This window comes from Heliangelus exortis, chromosome 2 (assembly GCF_036169615.1).
Source record: "Heliangelus exortis chromosome 2, bHelExo1.hap1, whole genome shotgun sequence".
NCBI classification, from domain to species: domain Eukaryota; kingdom Metazoa; phylum Chordata; class Aves; order Apodiformes; family Trochilidae; genus Heliangelus; species Heliangelus exortis.
In genome coordinates this window covers 21,778,994-21,794,621 of record NC_092423.1, presented here as the reverse complement: position 1 = coordinate 21,794,621, position 15,628 = coordinate 21,778,994, and the positions used below count along the sequence as shown (strand labels likewise).

The window sequence follows — 15,628 nt, the reverse complement described above, 5'->3', positions numbered from 1 at the left end:
ATATGCAGTCAGAAGCCAACACAATAGACTACATTTTCGTTGAGTAATTTGCTGTTTTTCCAGAAGCTAATTACTTCTTTAAACATTTCCAGATGTACAGTATTTGTCCACTCTGGGGCACTCCTATGACTAAACCATGCATTGTGTCACCAGGCTTTCATTACATAAAGTGAAGAGACTTGTGCAAGACAGTCCCTTTGGAAAGCATTCCTCTATATCTATGATTATTTTTCTGCCCCTCCAATAGTTCTTCTGCCACATGCTATAAAGTAGCAGCTGTTGCCTTTTGTCAACAACCATGACTTAAACGCAATGCTGACATGAAAAGATCGAGCAACATCCAGTGCCTCCACTAAGTCACTGCTTGGATTTTTCCACTTACAGTCACCTTGTTCTCCCCTAAATGAGAACCTCCCTCTTTTTTCACCTACTCTTTCCCTCATTCTCACCCTCATCTTTGGAAGTTCTGTTGTTCTTGCATGAAGTCCCCTACCTCAGCTTACTCCATTCCCCAAGGCAGTAGACAATATTTTGCAAACTCCCTTTTTGTGTCAGGGGAATTCAGTCACTAACAATTCACACCCCACATGCAATTTTTTTTTTCATGTGCTGCCCAGAAAAAAGCATGACCTCCTTTTCATATATATTTAAAAACAAAATTCTATTACATTACTATCCTGGTCAGGACTTTAAGAACTTATTTTGGCTTAAGCCCTGAGTCAGCAAGTCATAACAGCAAGAAGAACAACAAAGAACAAAAACTGTTGCGAATTTCCATAGTGAAATGACACAGCTGAGTATCCTGAGAAACATACTGTAAAAATATAAAACTTCAAAAGCATGCCAGTACCTAATACAAAAATATCAGCATCTCTGTTTTAAGAGCATTTCAGCCAGAAAGGTATCGGGCCCTTTTCTAAGTGGAGACCCTCTGTCTGAATCCTACAGTACAGAAAATATAAGTATCAGGCAACTCTGAACAAAAACCCCATTAGAGAAATTCATCATCACTGCAGCCCTCACTTCAGAACTTGGTGACTGAGGATGCCAATTTAGAGGGGATATGCATGAAACACATTCTAGCTATTAAAGATTCTGGACATGTTCCCAGTTTTGCATTTAGCAGACAAAGAAGAAAACATATATTGAAAAACAGAGTCTATATACTCTAGAGTGCATATACAGAAGGCCTCCTTGGAAACCTTGCCTTGACCACCAAGCAACTTGTGAAGCCTTGTGGATGCTACATTAATCAAAGGACAAACACATATGTATTTCTGTATTTACAAACTGTTCAAGTCTTTACAAATGTGAGGGTAAAAAGCAATACAAGTTTTTGTTTGCAAAACATGCAGGAACAATATACTTAGATCCAAAGCCAGATAGCTTTGCTGTTAATATTTCCCTCTTTGAATTGCCTAGCAAAGAATGTTGAAGAACAGATGTGGTTAAGAATAATGGGTCATGCATTAAAGACAAAGCAAGAAAACAGGACAAGCTGAGCATTGTGGTTAGCAATTTCAGTAACATGAAAGTTTAGTCTTTTCTAACCACATATAAGAAGGAACCAAGGAGTTCTGGAATATTAAATACTAATCAAGAAAGAGGATAAGAAAACACAACAGAAGTCTCAAGTTTATTTAATTTAGACATCCAACAACCTAGAATAGAGATTACAACTAAAATTGATCAAGATGACAAAGACTGATAAACAAAAATTTTCTGGTATACACAAATCCAGTTCTCTCTTCCTGAACAAGAGAGCTAGACATGGGTATCTCTAGCAGGAAATTGCTTTATCCTTCACACTGCAGCTGTAGAAGTGCTTCTGTCTGCATCCTTCTCTCCTTCTCATAAGGAAGGATAAGTGTTTCCACAATCCTGTTTCCAAACAGAAATCACCATCACCCAAGATTGAAGACCAGTGTCCCAAAAGGCAACAGACTGGCACTACTGTTCCAAATCACAATCACTAAAGTACTCACTGGGGTTTTTTTCCTCTGCTTTTTAACATTTAGACTTGTTTTTTCCTAAGAAGACAGAAAATCCTAGCAGCCCGAACAATCCTAATTCCCTTTCATGTGTTATCTTCCCTGACATACGTGTGAAATGCATACAACTTGCTTAATTCAGGGCTTTCTCCCACGCAACAGCTCCTTTTTCTTCTTATCTAATGCAGCAGTGAAGTCATGAACACTAAACCTGTGCTATCACAGTTAATTTCCACAGCAACAGAATGATTACAAGCATTAAACTTGAAATCGAAAAAAACCTCCTCTCAAACAGTGAGAGTAATGAGAACAATCTATAAAGAGAGTCTACTGTGAAAACTTAAAGCTATACAGTAAGTTCCAGAGTTGTTAGGAGATATTGAGGCACCTCTTGAAGAACAGGAGAACCAAAGAAGGAAACGAAGAGAGAACAGTAAGGACAGCAAGTGACCCAAAATCAGTCTGACCTCAAATTAACAGGGAAGTCTTAGACTGAAGCACTAAGTATATTAAAAAGAAGAAACTAATTCAAAAAAGCTGCTTAGAAGACTCTTTATTAGCCAAAGAATAAATCTCTGAAATATCTGGCAAACTTTTTTAGTTAGTTCTCTTGGCAAAACAGTGGGGATAAAGCACATACATTATTCTTGAATCTTACAGCCTACCACAGCATGGAGCTCACACAGAATTAAGCACACATGGGCCCAGAAGAAGAAGGCTATCTGCAGTACATGGGGAATACAGTGGAGACAGGGAACCAAAAGCACTGCAGAAGACAGACTCTGAGAATGTGAACTTTTAATAAAAAGCATGCTTCATTCTTCCACACATTTGTGATATTGCTGTACTTTCATTATTGACTACAGTAAATCAAATTATTTACTTCTGAAAGAGCTTTGCTCTGTGCCATCAGTGAGGTTCTGGAGGATGGAAGGGGATATTGAGGTGCACAGTGATGTTTCCTCTCCACAGAATAAAGTGGGGACAGCTGAGGTGACAGCCCCCAGAGTGATGAATTCACCCAAGGAAGCTGTGATTTGTGTCACCTCCTCAGAGAGGCCAGCTATGTTCAGAACAGGCTATGCCTGAACTGATGTCTAAAATACTTGACTCCTGACCAGTGTGCTGTGAAGTCAATTCTTCCAGAGCTGGGCTGTTTGGCACATGGTTCCCAGCTGGCTCACAGCATCATGCAGGTGGGCACAGGTAGAACTTAATTTACCTGCACCACCAGCTCATGTCCTGACATTATACTTCTACAGAAATGTTTCATGTCCAAAGCAAGAGCTACTTATCTTAACTGTTCACTTCTAGGAGATAAACCACAGGCAAAGATTCTTCATCTGCATGGGCAAAAATACTGTGTGGCCCTGTCTGAAGGTGCAGCTAGGAATGGGCCACTCACAGATGTCAACAGTGTGAGGCATCTGGGAAATCCTGCAACTCTGGCTTCAAGTGGGAAAGATCAGTGGGAAAACAGCAAACACTGGGTTACATTCCAGAGACTGAGGTTCCTGTGTGTGTTTGCTCAGGCAATAAGTCTAGCCTAAACCTCTTATAGTTATATTCCTTTGTCTTCTTTCAGCAATCACATCTTGCTTGATGGTCAAGCAAGCACAAACTAAAACTACCAGTTACAGTGAAAAAAGATGCTTCAGCATAACTCACTCCTAGTTTTCTAGTACTAAATTTACAGCCAGCTATTTAAAAATCCCCACCATCTCCAAGGTTATAATTTGGGAAAGTGAAATTAAAAAAACAAAAAAAGACAAACCCCTTACATTTTAGAATTCCAATCCAGAACCCCATCTGTCTTCTTAATCTCATTTTTGTGATTAAGCCTGAACTTTTGCTGAGCAATCCCTCCTGTGCCATCTGCTTTATGAGCTGTAATGCTTCCTTCAAAATACATGTAGCCTTAAGATAACTATTTCTGCCATCACAACCCCTTCTCTTAGACCCACAACTTATATTGCTGTGAACTCCCATGAGAACAGTTTCCTTCGAATCTGGGATCATCAACATTGTCTGCTATAACCAAACTCATGGAAAGTGGAGTTTAAAAAAAAAAACAACAGTGCCAAGTATTACAAAGAAGGAAAGAAAAATCCTAAGCAATCTGAGTGATGGTACACCATCAGATCTCAAATACTGAAGTAGAGAAAAGTTATGACACAGATTGGAAGTCAAAAACTATGGTATTATTTAGGTCCCAATCCTGCAATTTGGTTTCCATGCACACACCCCTCTGTCAGACAGACTCTTGCTGACGTCTGCTGGACAGATCATCTCTTTTGGGAACAGGCTGACACAAGCAGCCATTATCACTTATCTTTTCCTTTGGGGGTCCCCTATCTGTGGACAATGTCAGGATATTACCAAAGAGAAAGATATGTAAATTATCACGGTTTTGATTAGAGAAAGAAAACTTCCTGCTCATTTAAAAAAATGCCGTTATGAACTTTATTTAAAATACAACTGTATCCTCTGCTCTGGTTGAACTTACTGGCAACATGCCTGGTTTTGAATCCCACAAGCCAAAGGATAAACCTTTCTGCCTAACCTTTTGCCCATGTGTGAGGTCACCCCCCAGCAAAACAATAGGATTCTTATTTATCTAAAGAAAAACATTTTCCTAGAAAAAGGGGCGTTACCCAGCCCATAGCCACAGATGCCAACTCAAGCATTTACATATTGTCACATTTTTTACTGTACTGCATCAATAAAGTTCTACTGACAGCCAAGCTTTGATTTTAGTTCTAGGTATTTAATTAAGGCTTACAATTAATGTGTAATTCTGCATTTAACAGAATTAATGTTTCATTCTAGAACACTCAAAAAGCCAATCCAAATGGTTGCCTGTCATACTTCTTTTTAGCACTGCAAACTGAATTTGCTAAGCACTTTTCTGTTTTACAGGTCACGGGGAAGACTATCAGTACAGTCCTCTGCACACTCAGAGCACTTGTAGTGTGAAGATTATAATTAACCCACAAACCTCAGAAGTCAAGAAAGAACTTTTCTCTCCCAAATGCAAAAGTGAGTGCAATTTCAGAGTTCTTGTATTCCTCTCCTTCATGTCTCCTCAGGAACAGCAGAGATGTAATGCAGGGGGAGCTGCACAGTTCAGTCTCTTTGCTGGTGCAGAGAAGCCCCTCTGTGCTGCCTGATCAATAAATCCAGGGTGCTCACCTCACCCTGGCACACAAGTATGATCTGGGGACGTGAAGGAGGCTGTCTTGAAGTTTTTTTGCCTTTCTCTGCAGCAGTTTGATTCATCTGCATTTCTCATCTAACATTCCTTGCCACTGCAAGCGCCTCAGGCATTGCTGGCACTGTGGCAGGTTCCTCTAGTGCATAAGCATTTATTTTCCAGAGGAGTGGAATGGTTCAGCTCAACTAATATGACCAGACTCAAACCACAATATTCAAATAAAGAACAGTGGTCTGTGATCTGAAGGTCAGACAGGTGCCCTACTTGCTTCTTCAGGTTTAAAAGTAATATAAATATATTTATCTCAAAATACACCACCTCCTACTGATAATGCGCACACATTAAAAAACAAACAAAGAAAAATCACAATAGGAATTCTAGTACAAAAACTAGAGACATTTATCCTATCTCCAGTGACAACCAGACTACTACACAATCATATGCTCAAGGGGGAGGGAGGAACAGTTAAAAGGACAATAAAATCAAGACATTTATCACACAACTGTGATATGTCCAATATTTGAAACAGGTTTTGCATATCCTGACCTGCTAGAGCCTAGAGCATTCCCACCAAAATTAATTTCTTGGGAAAAAAAAGTAAGAATTTACTTTAATTAAAAAAGTGAGCACCATATGCATAATGCCCAGATGAGACTCTGATACCCTATTGTTAAGTGATTAAACAAGCATTTATAATTAACTTGAAACTCACACGGCTATGAAACTCATGAATAGCAATAGTTGCATTAACAGGTTTGCCTTTGATCTCTACAGAAACTGTGCATGACACAAACTAATTTAATTTCCAAACCTTGTACTTTAGACATGGAATGATACAAGGATACTTTCATGGAGCACAGATGGAAGTTGCCTTTCAAAGCCTGCCACACGCATAATGCATTGTTTCCAAGACATGAAAAAGTAATCCCTGCTTAAAGCCCTCTTTTTTCCCCCTAATAGAGTCCTTTGAAACTCTGTTTGGAGATCAATATGAAATGCAAAATTAATGCAAAATTAATGCACCAATATTTCTCAGTTGCTGAGCATTAGAGTTTTCCAGTGACTCAAACGACCACAGCTGATTTTGCAACCTCAGCTCTGAGTATAACAGCACACTCAGCTGAGCTAAACTGCTGCACAGCTCACAGGGATTTTAAACCAAGTTTACATATACCTACTGCATCACTGCTCAAGCCTGGGGGAGGGCAGAAAGTGAAAGCTTAGATTTGCTTAGCCATGAATGGATGTGTTATATTTTTTTGGAACAATTTTTTCCTAACTCTATTAATAAACAGTGTGCATCTAATGAAAACAATTTAAAGCAGATGTATTCCACATTTAAGTGAATCAGGGCATGGGCAATGGATTAGGGAGGAGACAAACACCTTTTTTTTTTTTTTTTCCTTATTGCCAAGTACTACAAACCTTAGGTTTAATCTCTACTTATTTCCTAAGCCTGTTGTGAAAGCAGAGCTAGATGTCACTTTGGAAGAGCGTATTTTTACTTGTCTTTTTTTTAAACAAACTAGTGTAACAATTCAAACAAACCCAATTCAAGTGACTCTCTACACACCCATAGCAGTAAGATGACTTCCACTTTCATCTCAGTGTTTCACTCATGTGAGTTAATGCAGGCACAGGGGCAAATTCTTATGTTAAAATTTTACCTAGGCGCTTACATGCTCTCTTTTTAAATAACTAAACAGTCAATTTATATTCACTTAATTTCTTGAAGAGGCCATCCCCAGCTGGCAGACAGGAAAATTAAGCATAGCTGTAACTACACATAGTAGCAACCTCATTCCTCCAGCCAAGCCAGCCTGAGAGCTCTGCAGGGTGATGAGGGCTCAGCACTGCTGCTCAGCCACACCAGGGCAGAAACAGAAGCATCCCTTGCCCTCCCACCTGCATGGCTCAGCTGTGGACTCCTGCTCCTTCTCTTTTACTGCTCTGCTGCTCCTTGGACATGCAACTCCCTGTTCCATTTCCCAGCCCAGCACAGCACCAGCTTAACAAAATGACTGGCTTGTTGCCAGATTATCAGGTTGAACTGCTAAAGCAATGCAGCCTCAGCACCAATATCAGTATAATGGGCTGGTGAGGGGGTGGAGGGGCATAAAGACCAAGTGCAACACTGGTGGAGGAGAAGAGGAGGAATGAGGACCACCCCTGTTGGGTCATGGGCCTTTTGGTCAGCTGAGCTGTAACACTGAACTACAGCTAGAGCCCTCCTCAAGTACCTGCAGCTCTATGGTCTCTTTGGAAGGATGCCTGTTCCTCTCCTGACTTAGATAAAATTTAGGTCAGCATTTGACATCAACAGTTGCAGCCAACCTTCATTCTGTGTCAATCCCAAATAACTGAAGGTTGGCCATGTCCTGATGAGGGTACCTCAACCACTGCAGGAAGCTACCCTGGCTCCATAAAGGCAGGATGCTTGAGGCAGTGGCAGGGAAGGGTTTCATTTGGAGCAGTGAGGACTTTCACATGGGCACTGTGGAGGATTTACAACCACTCTTGAACACCCAAAAGCCTCTACAGCCACAGTCAGCATTTCTGTCTGGGTGGAGGGAGAAGGCTGCTGTTGCTTCCTCTGGGCTCTAAAAAGCATTCTTTCATTAGCATCTCCACATGTCAGTTGCTGTGACTTCAGTTTTCTCCTCACTGCAGTGCTAGGATTATTTACCCCAAACTTGTCTATACTGAAACTTTGTCACTGTCCAATAACTTACAATAATTCCAAGTTTTTAAGATTTTAATCTTCAAAGCAATGTTTGTATTTCCTCATTTGGAATAGCTAAAACAATAAATAAATAAAATTGTGATCTGGGTCATCTTCTAGGTACTGAATGAAGACTTCAAATAAAATAGGACCCACTACAGTTCTGTTCATTCTAACAGCATAAAGCATCTCCAGCTTGATACATTGCCATTTGTCATTAGCCTTCGTTTACTCCTTCATCCAATCTCAGTCATGCAGAAGAAGCCTTCTCATCCAAGTCAATTAATTTTTCAATTAATGTTTTTGAGGCAGGCTGCTGTACTGTCTATATTTCAGCTGTGATGACTCCATATATATGCACAGCATAACAACCGACTCAGTGACCGAAACTTACTTCAGTTTAAATTATCCAAACAGCCATGGTGATCTTAATTCTTGCCAAGGGATTAATTTTAGGGCTGTTAAAGTTCCATGAGAAATAAAATTTCTCATCAGACCAAAATAATGAATTTTTAAAAATTACTTTCTTTTCTTTTATACTGTAAGTCAATCATGTAAATTAAAAGTTATCAGCCCTTCTGCAAATTCACAATCACAGCTGTAAAGCTGTAAAGTTACATTTGCAACATTCATCTTTCTTACGGACTCAATTTATATAAAATTACAACGTGTCAATGACTAGGGTTTTGATATGCTACCCGTCCAGCTTACATTGCTTTCCATGACTGGGAAAAGCACTGGGGCATATCTTCATATCTCTTGGTCACCTTGCAGCTCTGATTCCCTGTGGTGCTTGTCACAGTCCCAGCATAACACCCTAGGTAGAAGACAAAGGTTTTCAACCTGGAGGTCCATGGTCCAGGTTTTGGGAATACATGACTGTGCCTTAGAGAAGAATGTTCATTTAGGCTGCATAACTGCCTGCCTGGGGGGGCTGAGGGGAACTGCACTCTGCTGAAGGACTCCTGAGGTTCACAAATTAGTATGTTGAAAACCAATGAACCACTACAGACATGGCTGATGAAACAAACTGGTGAACTCTCTCTTCTTTTCAGAGATAAATCTCAATGTGAAGTGCTGTGACTGGCCAATAAACGATGGAAGAAGGCTGAAAGGAGATGGGCAAGGGCAATGTGCCCCGAAGGGCAGGGAATAATGCAGGGTGTGACCGACACAGCTGCTGCAAACAGAGCTGACTTTATCCAGACACAAATGGGACCCAAGGGTGGCCTTTGTTTTAGATGAACAGCTATGTCAGTTGAGTAGATCAACTGACTACACCACATTAAAAGAGTGAGAATGCTGCTCAGCCCAGCATGTGGAAGGGGTGTATACATAGCTCATCCGAGCAAAGATTATGAAAAAAATGAACTACAAAAGTAAACAAACAAATAAATTCAAAGAGAGCAATGGGCTGAGCTGGTTTCAACCTATGTATTCCTTCCCGATGGCTGGTATTGCCCAGCTTCATGATGCTGAGCAGATTACAGAGATCAACAACCAGGATCACATAGGTGGTGTGACTGATGTTACTCCCATTGCTAGATTTCATGTTTGCTAAGGATGAGTTACATAGGTAATGTGATTTCAGTATATTTTGTGTCACAGTGCCAAATTAAAAATCCCATGTAATTAAAATTAAAAATCCCATGTTAAATCTCTTCAAGTAATTTCATCTGATACTAAATATCATAACCTCCTCATGTGGCCTACCTAAAAGAGCCCAGACAAAGAGCAATGGACTCTGAAAAATGTGCCTATTACTTACTAGCTTGTCCATTTAACAACAGGAAAGGGGTTACTGCTTGCACTGGTGTAAACCCATTTTACATATGCGTAGACATCGCTCTGCTTAAGCTCTCTCCCACAGCACAGAATCTCTCAGATTCTTTGTTTTACCTCTTCTATTTGTTATACTCATGCTGCAAAACACTCATCTCTTCAAAAGTAACATGGCAACAAATGGCTGCTGGCATTCTTACTTGGACAAATAGATCCACTTTCCCATTAACAATCAAATATATAGAGCTGAAAACACCCCAGCTGCGATCTTGGTTTCCTTGGCACAATCAGCAACACAAATATGTTACTCTTTAGTCTATGCATTAAGCAGGCATTTTAAAGTATTATACTGGTTTAAACAAACAGCTGTGTTTGGAAAGTGATCTACTGCATACAAGCAATGTTTAAAGGAGGAGCAGGAGAAAGGAATTTCTAAATAACCAAATGCTAGACTTACATGCTCTAGCAACAGGATCTTCTGGGGGAATTTATTGGGAAGTAAATCAGAAAGTACGTACACAAGACCAACAATCAACTTCTAAAAGGGTAAACATGCTCTATTCTCTTGTGCCTAAGATGAATATAAGGTTAGCAGATGAGGGGTTCACATATGTCATGCACACATGCATACATATATGCACGCTGAATTAAACTGAAAATGCAAGGTACAGCCAATCACATTAAATTAAAGCATTTACTTAAAAGTTCCCTTGACACTACCAGTCCATGGCAGTGCCCTGAAACCCATTCTAGAAGAAAGTTTACAAATACTTCCTTAAGTTAAGAAAACATGTCCTTCATGCAGGGATACAATCTCTTCGTTGTTGTTGCTGTTTGCAATTAATTCTGTTCTCACACTTACTTATCACTTAACAGTTGCTAAGAAAAACAGCAGTATACAACAGTTAAACAATATTTCAAAGGCATGAGCCAAATACATTTAAAAACTATTATTATTTACTAATAAACACAGTTCCAGGGAGCACAACAGCAGAGCTAACCATTTTGTAAATATGTAAAATTGATACAGAATTGTCATGTTATCTATAAATACTACTTCTCTGAAATACTATACTCTTAAAACTTAAGTTCAAATAATTTCAAAATGTTGTGGGATCTGAGAAATTAACATCCCACAATACAAAAATAAGGTATTCTTCCTGCTTTGCTGAGCACAAACATCCTAAATCAAAATATTCTTTACTTTTTCCATCTCCTTTTCACAATAGGCCCTGGGAAAAAAAAACAAACCCAAAAAACAACCCCAAAAATTAACAACCACCACACACACACACAAACACCCCCCCCCAAAACTCAAACAAAACAAACCACCACAAAAAGAAAAAAAACCAACATAAAAAACCCCAAACTAAAACACACACACACCAAACCACACAAACAAACAAAAAAATAAAACACCAAAACTAAACACTTAAGGGATGTGTGTGGGCATGCACACCACATAACCCATGGTAAGCAGTTCTATGAGAAAGCTGATGTATTTATTTCCACAACTGGTCTAACAAGCCAAGTGGCGAGTTGTTCTCTTGAGTTTATGAAATTACATGAGAGAAAAGGGCAGCAGATTGCTGCTACTGCTCACCAGAGCCATCCTGAATTCCTGAACAGCCTTGTGCTACCATACACAGCAGAGACTTCTGTACCAGGTGCACGAGCACTATATGCACAATTTTAAATAGAGTATCAGCAAACACACAGCAGCAAAACAGCAATAGTTCCGATTTTACATAGTAAAACAAATACATTAACATCCTCTACCCACATACACATGGATCCAGTATAAGAAGGACAAAATAATTAAAAATCAAATTACTCTAAATGTCTGCAGTGTATCTGCAGACTTAAGTTTCTCCATGAGTTATGCTGAATGGCTGAATCATGCTAATTCTAAGCCATCCAATGTGAGCAAAAAGGTCTTTAACTTCAGCTTTGGACCACTCCATCAGACTGTCCCATCCTACTGGGTAGATAAATAAATAAAAAGTGTGGCAAGTAAAAACCATTAATAGCTAATGTGAATGAAACAACCTTTAATATTTTAACTTTAAATTCATCTTCCATGCCATTAAAAAAATATTAAAACTGGGCTGAAATTATTTTGTAGTTATGTTGAGATGGACTACAAAATCCTTGGGTCATAAATAGCAATATCATTACTCAGTATAGACACAAATTTAAATCTTGGTGATTCTTACATTACCTGCAGTACCAAAGGCACGTTAATTACATTTCATATCCTTTTAAATGGCTATGCTTATGTATAAACATTGCGTGGAGCCTGCTTGAAATTCATTTTTGTTATTGCCATGTTAGAACTGCAGTAAAGTGGGTGAAATTTCCTAAAAATCTCTTTTCAATTGGGAACCTCAGCAAACCTATTTTCTAGAGCCACTGTTGAAACTCCCATGGTAGAAAGGAATTTAGAAAATCAAATAGGTACCTGTGAAGCAAAATGAGTGAGATTTCATGATTCATGTAGAAATACAGTCTAAACTTGCTGTCAACACAGGCAACAGTAGGAGAAAACAGCTTTGTGGGCCATAACCTCCTTTTGCACTGTGCCTATGGTTTTCTGTGAATTAAAGGGTTTTCCTGGCAAAATGCCCTGGGGACTGCCTGTTACATCAGCCATAACAAAGCCTGGATTCTTTAGATGTGGCCTTGGCCTTGATTGCTCTCTAGTTTCTGCATCCCAGGCTCCATCAGAGGGCACAGGGAAAGTGTACACTAAAGGGTAGGGGTACTCCAAGCTTGGAAGCCTCTCTGGCAGGCTGAGCCTGAGCTGTCACAGGGCATCTTCCCCAGCCCAGCTTGCTGGAGCAGTAAGAAGGTGTAAGAAGGTGCTCAAAGCTGACAATCTCACCCAGGAATCCTGGTCTGGGTTATCTTCCTCTCTTGTACTAAAGTCTCATTTGGATTAAAACCATCACCTGTTTGAAATAACGTGGACAAAATGACATGACATGTTTAGCACCTCGGCTATGAATTTTCAGAGTGGTTTGTCAAACACCTTGCTTCATATTTAGGTACCTTTGGCCTGCTGTCCTCCCTCTCCAAGACTCTATCACTTTTTAATACAGATTGTTTTAAAAAAAGAACACAAGAAAGCTCTGCTATTCTATCAAGTGATTAAGTTTAAAAACCCGAAATAAATGCATTTACACTGAAGTAATATGTCTTGTTTAAACTTAATTTAAGTAGCAGTGACAGCAAATATAGCAAATATGTTTAAATAGCAGAACTGCTGCAGTTAAAAAAAAAAAGACAAAACCAAAACCAAAACAAACAAAAAAATCCCACAACAAAACACATGTTTTTTTTTTTTGTTCTCTCTGCAAAAGACTGGGTTTACCCATCTCAACTTTAACACGAGATTGTAGCAAACTGCAAAGAAAAACAGGTTTAGAAATCCATCTTAGTAAGTGTACAGAAATTTGAAATTGCTTTTAAATTAGGATTGTTCATTTTTCAACAGCTTCATTCCTTCATGCTACCTTCCTCCCAAAGAGTCCTCTTGAAAATATGCATCCTTTTTAGATCTGTTACTGCAGTGACAGCAGGCATGCTGCTTCCAGCAAATGTAGCAGCTCAGTTATCAAAACCTTCTCCAAAATCAATTAAATCCAGGGTTAGAAGCAGCCCACAAAACCATGTAGCACAGTATTTTGAATACCTGGAACGTGGTAGGATCATGAAGTTCAGAGCAGCAGCAAGGCCTGTTGGTACACCACAGTCCTGGAGCTCCTACATCTAGGGGCAGGAAACCCAGGCACCAGCAGAGTCACAAGGAAAGCAGCATTTTCCTCTCATTTTGAATGAGCAGCCCTAATTATTCTTTCACGTATGTCAACTGCAACAGTTAACAGATGGGTACTTGACCTACTCCCTTTTGAGAAAAGCCATCACCTATCAGTCTATTCTGGTTTTCAAGACAGTTTTCCAGGATTTGTTCAAGGCCCTTGAACACACATACTACATCAAGAGACTTGTGAATGACACCTGAAAAAGAGCAAACCATAAAAGAGCAAGCCCTGAGGCTTACTGGTGTTGTACTGGCACTTTTACTGTTACTGGATTTTCAAAATATTCTTTATAGGATCCATAAGTTCAGAAAGGCTAAAAAAACCCTATTGCTGAATGATAAAGGAAGTCTATCAAAATGGCAATGGGGTTTCTTCATGATTTGAGGTTCTTAAACAACTATTCATAGACTTTGTTTAGGAAAAGGAGTTCCAAACTTGAAAGAAAAATAGTGAAATAACAGAAGGTGGAACTATAATGGAGATAGGAGAGCAGCTAGCTTTTGCATGAGTTAAATTAAAGCTTTCCAATGCATTTATTCTAACATTTTGTTAGCTTGCAGTGGATCTACACAAGGTTTAGTGTTCAGTGGGACTTTCACCTCCTATTAGATAAACAAAATATGAGCGAATGCATCCTTGTGAAGGGAAAGGCCTTTGGGCTGAGTTGGGACAGGCAGTAAATAGACTTTAACACAACAGGCAGAGACAGCTCAGAGAGCTGAGAGCCCTCCTGGTTACCTGCCATGTCTGTCAGCCTGAGTAGGATGGAAGGGAAGTTGAAGACATGGGAAGAGGTAAACCATCTCCATCCACTGCAAAAAGAAGAGATGTTTACAGTTGTATGATATGAAAGTTGTATGTTTGCAGATGGTTGTCATGCTGGAGTATTTTGAAAAAATAAAGGCTTTTCTCCTTGAATGCCAGACTCTCTTTTCTTTGTAAGTCCCTGTCCACTAATTCCCATAACCTCTGGACCAACTGTTGCAGTTGTTCAGCCTAGAGAAGAAAAGGCTCTGGGGAGGCCTTAGAGCAGCATTCCAGTACCTGAAGGGGGCCTGCAGGCCATTCTGTGATTCTGTGACTTGCCTTAAAACTGATCCAGAAGTATGAAAAGAGGGAAAATGCAGAGAGAATTTTCCTTGCTACAGCAGTGAGACAGTAATATCTATACCATGCCGTAGGCACTGCTCACTGACACACCCATTTTCTACCTTCCTTACCTGCCAAGTTCCTCAGGACTGAGGTGTATGGCAGCTGAGGCAGTGCATAGCCATGTTCCCCACAGATACCAAAGAGGAGCTGGGCTTCCTTGGTGCTCTGCTGGGGGCACTGCCTCACCCCACACCACCGGACCCATGCAATTCACTGACACATCATCCCAGATTCACTCCTCTTCCTGCACATCTACCCGGATATTACCAACATCTACTTTAGGCCAGAGCACCTTGACCTTTTGACTCCCATTTCCCCTTTTTCTTTGGGATCATTTGCTGTTTTATTTATTACAAGTGGCTGTTCAAGTTTTAAGATCCTCCTGCATATGCGGGGTTTGTATTTGCACAGTATTATCTCCCACTGAATGTGGGAGTGCTGAGGGACAAAAAAAACCAAAACCAAAACCAAAACAAAACCCAAACAAACCAAAACATAACAGTTGAATATTTCAGGCTGCTCCCTTTCATTTGCAAAAGAGAATGTTACTGCTACATCCCAAGACACTTAGGTCCAAAGGCTGTACACAGCCATGCTGTCAGGGAGCCAGGCTGCAGAACAGAGCAGCTCATCTCAGCAGCCAGCACACTCTCCTGCAGATTCACCAAGTCATTTTGGCCTCTTATCTCCCACAAATATCACCCTTACTCCAGCATGTCAGGGCTGTTGGCTAGCTGGTAAGGAAGTGAGGTAGAAAGGGAATTAAAAATAATCCAAGGCTCTGCTTTGTCCCTTCACAGCAGTGAAGATAGGCACTAGGAGACAGAAACACTTCTCTACCCACACATTTTGCTCTGATGCTGCTGGGAGCACTACACCCCTCTCTCTCCCCACCACTCTCTCCTTCTTCCCCCAGAGGCAGAGTGACTCACACAAGCATTGA

General features: G+C 40.1%; 1 protein-coding gene across 1 annotated transcript in view; it reads right to left on the bottom strand.

The window, feature by feature from the left end:
* FAM171A1 (family with sequence similarity 171 member A1) overlaps nt 1-15,628 on the bottom strand; it is a 99,503-nt gene that overhangs the window by 36,291 nt on the left and 47,584 nt on the right. The gene's annotated exons all lie outside the window — the stretch shown is intronic.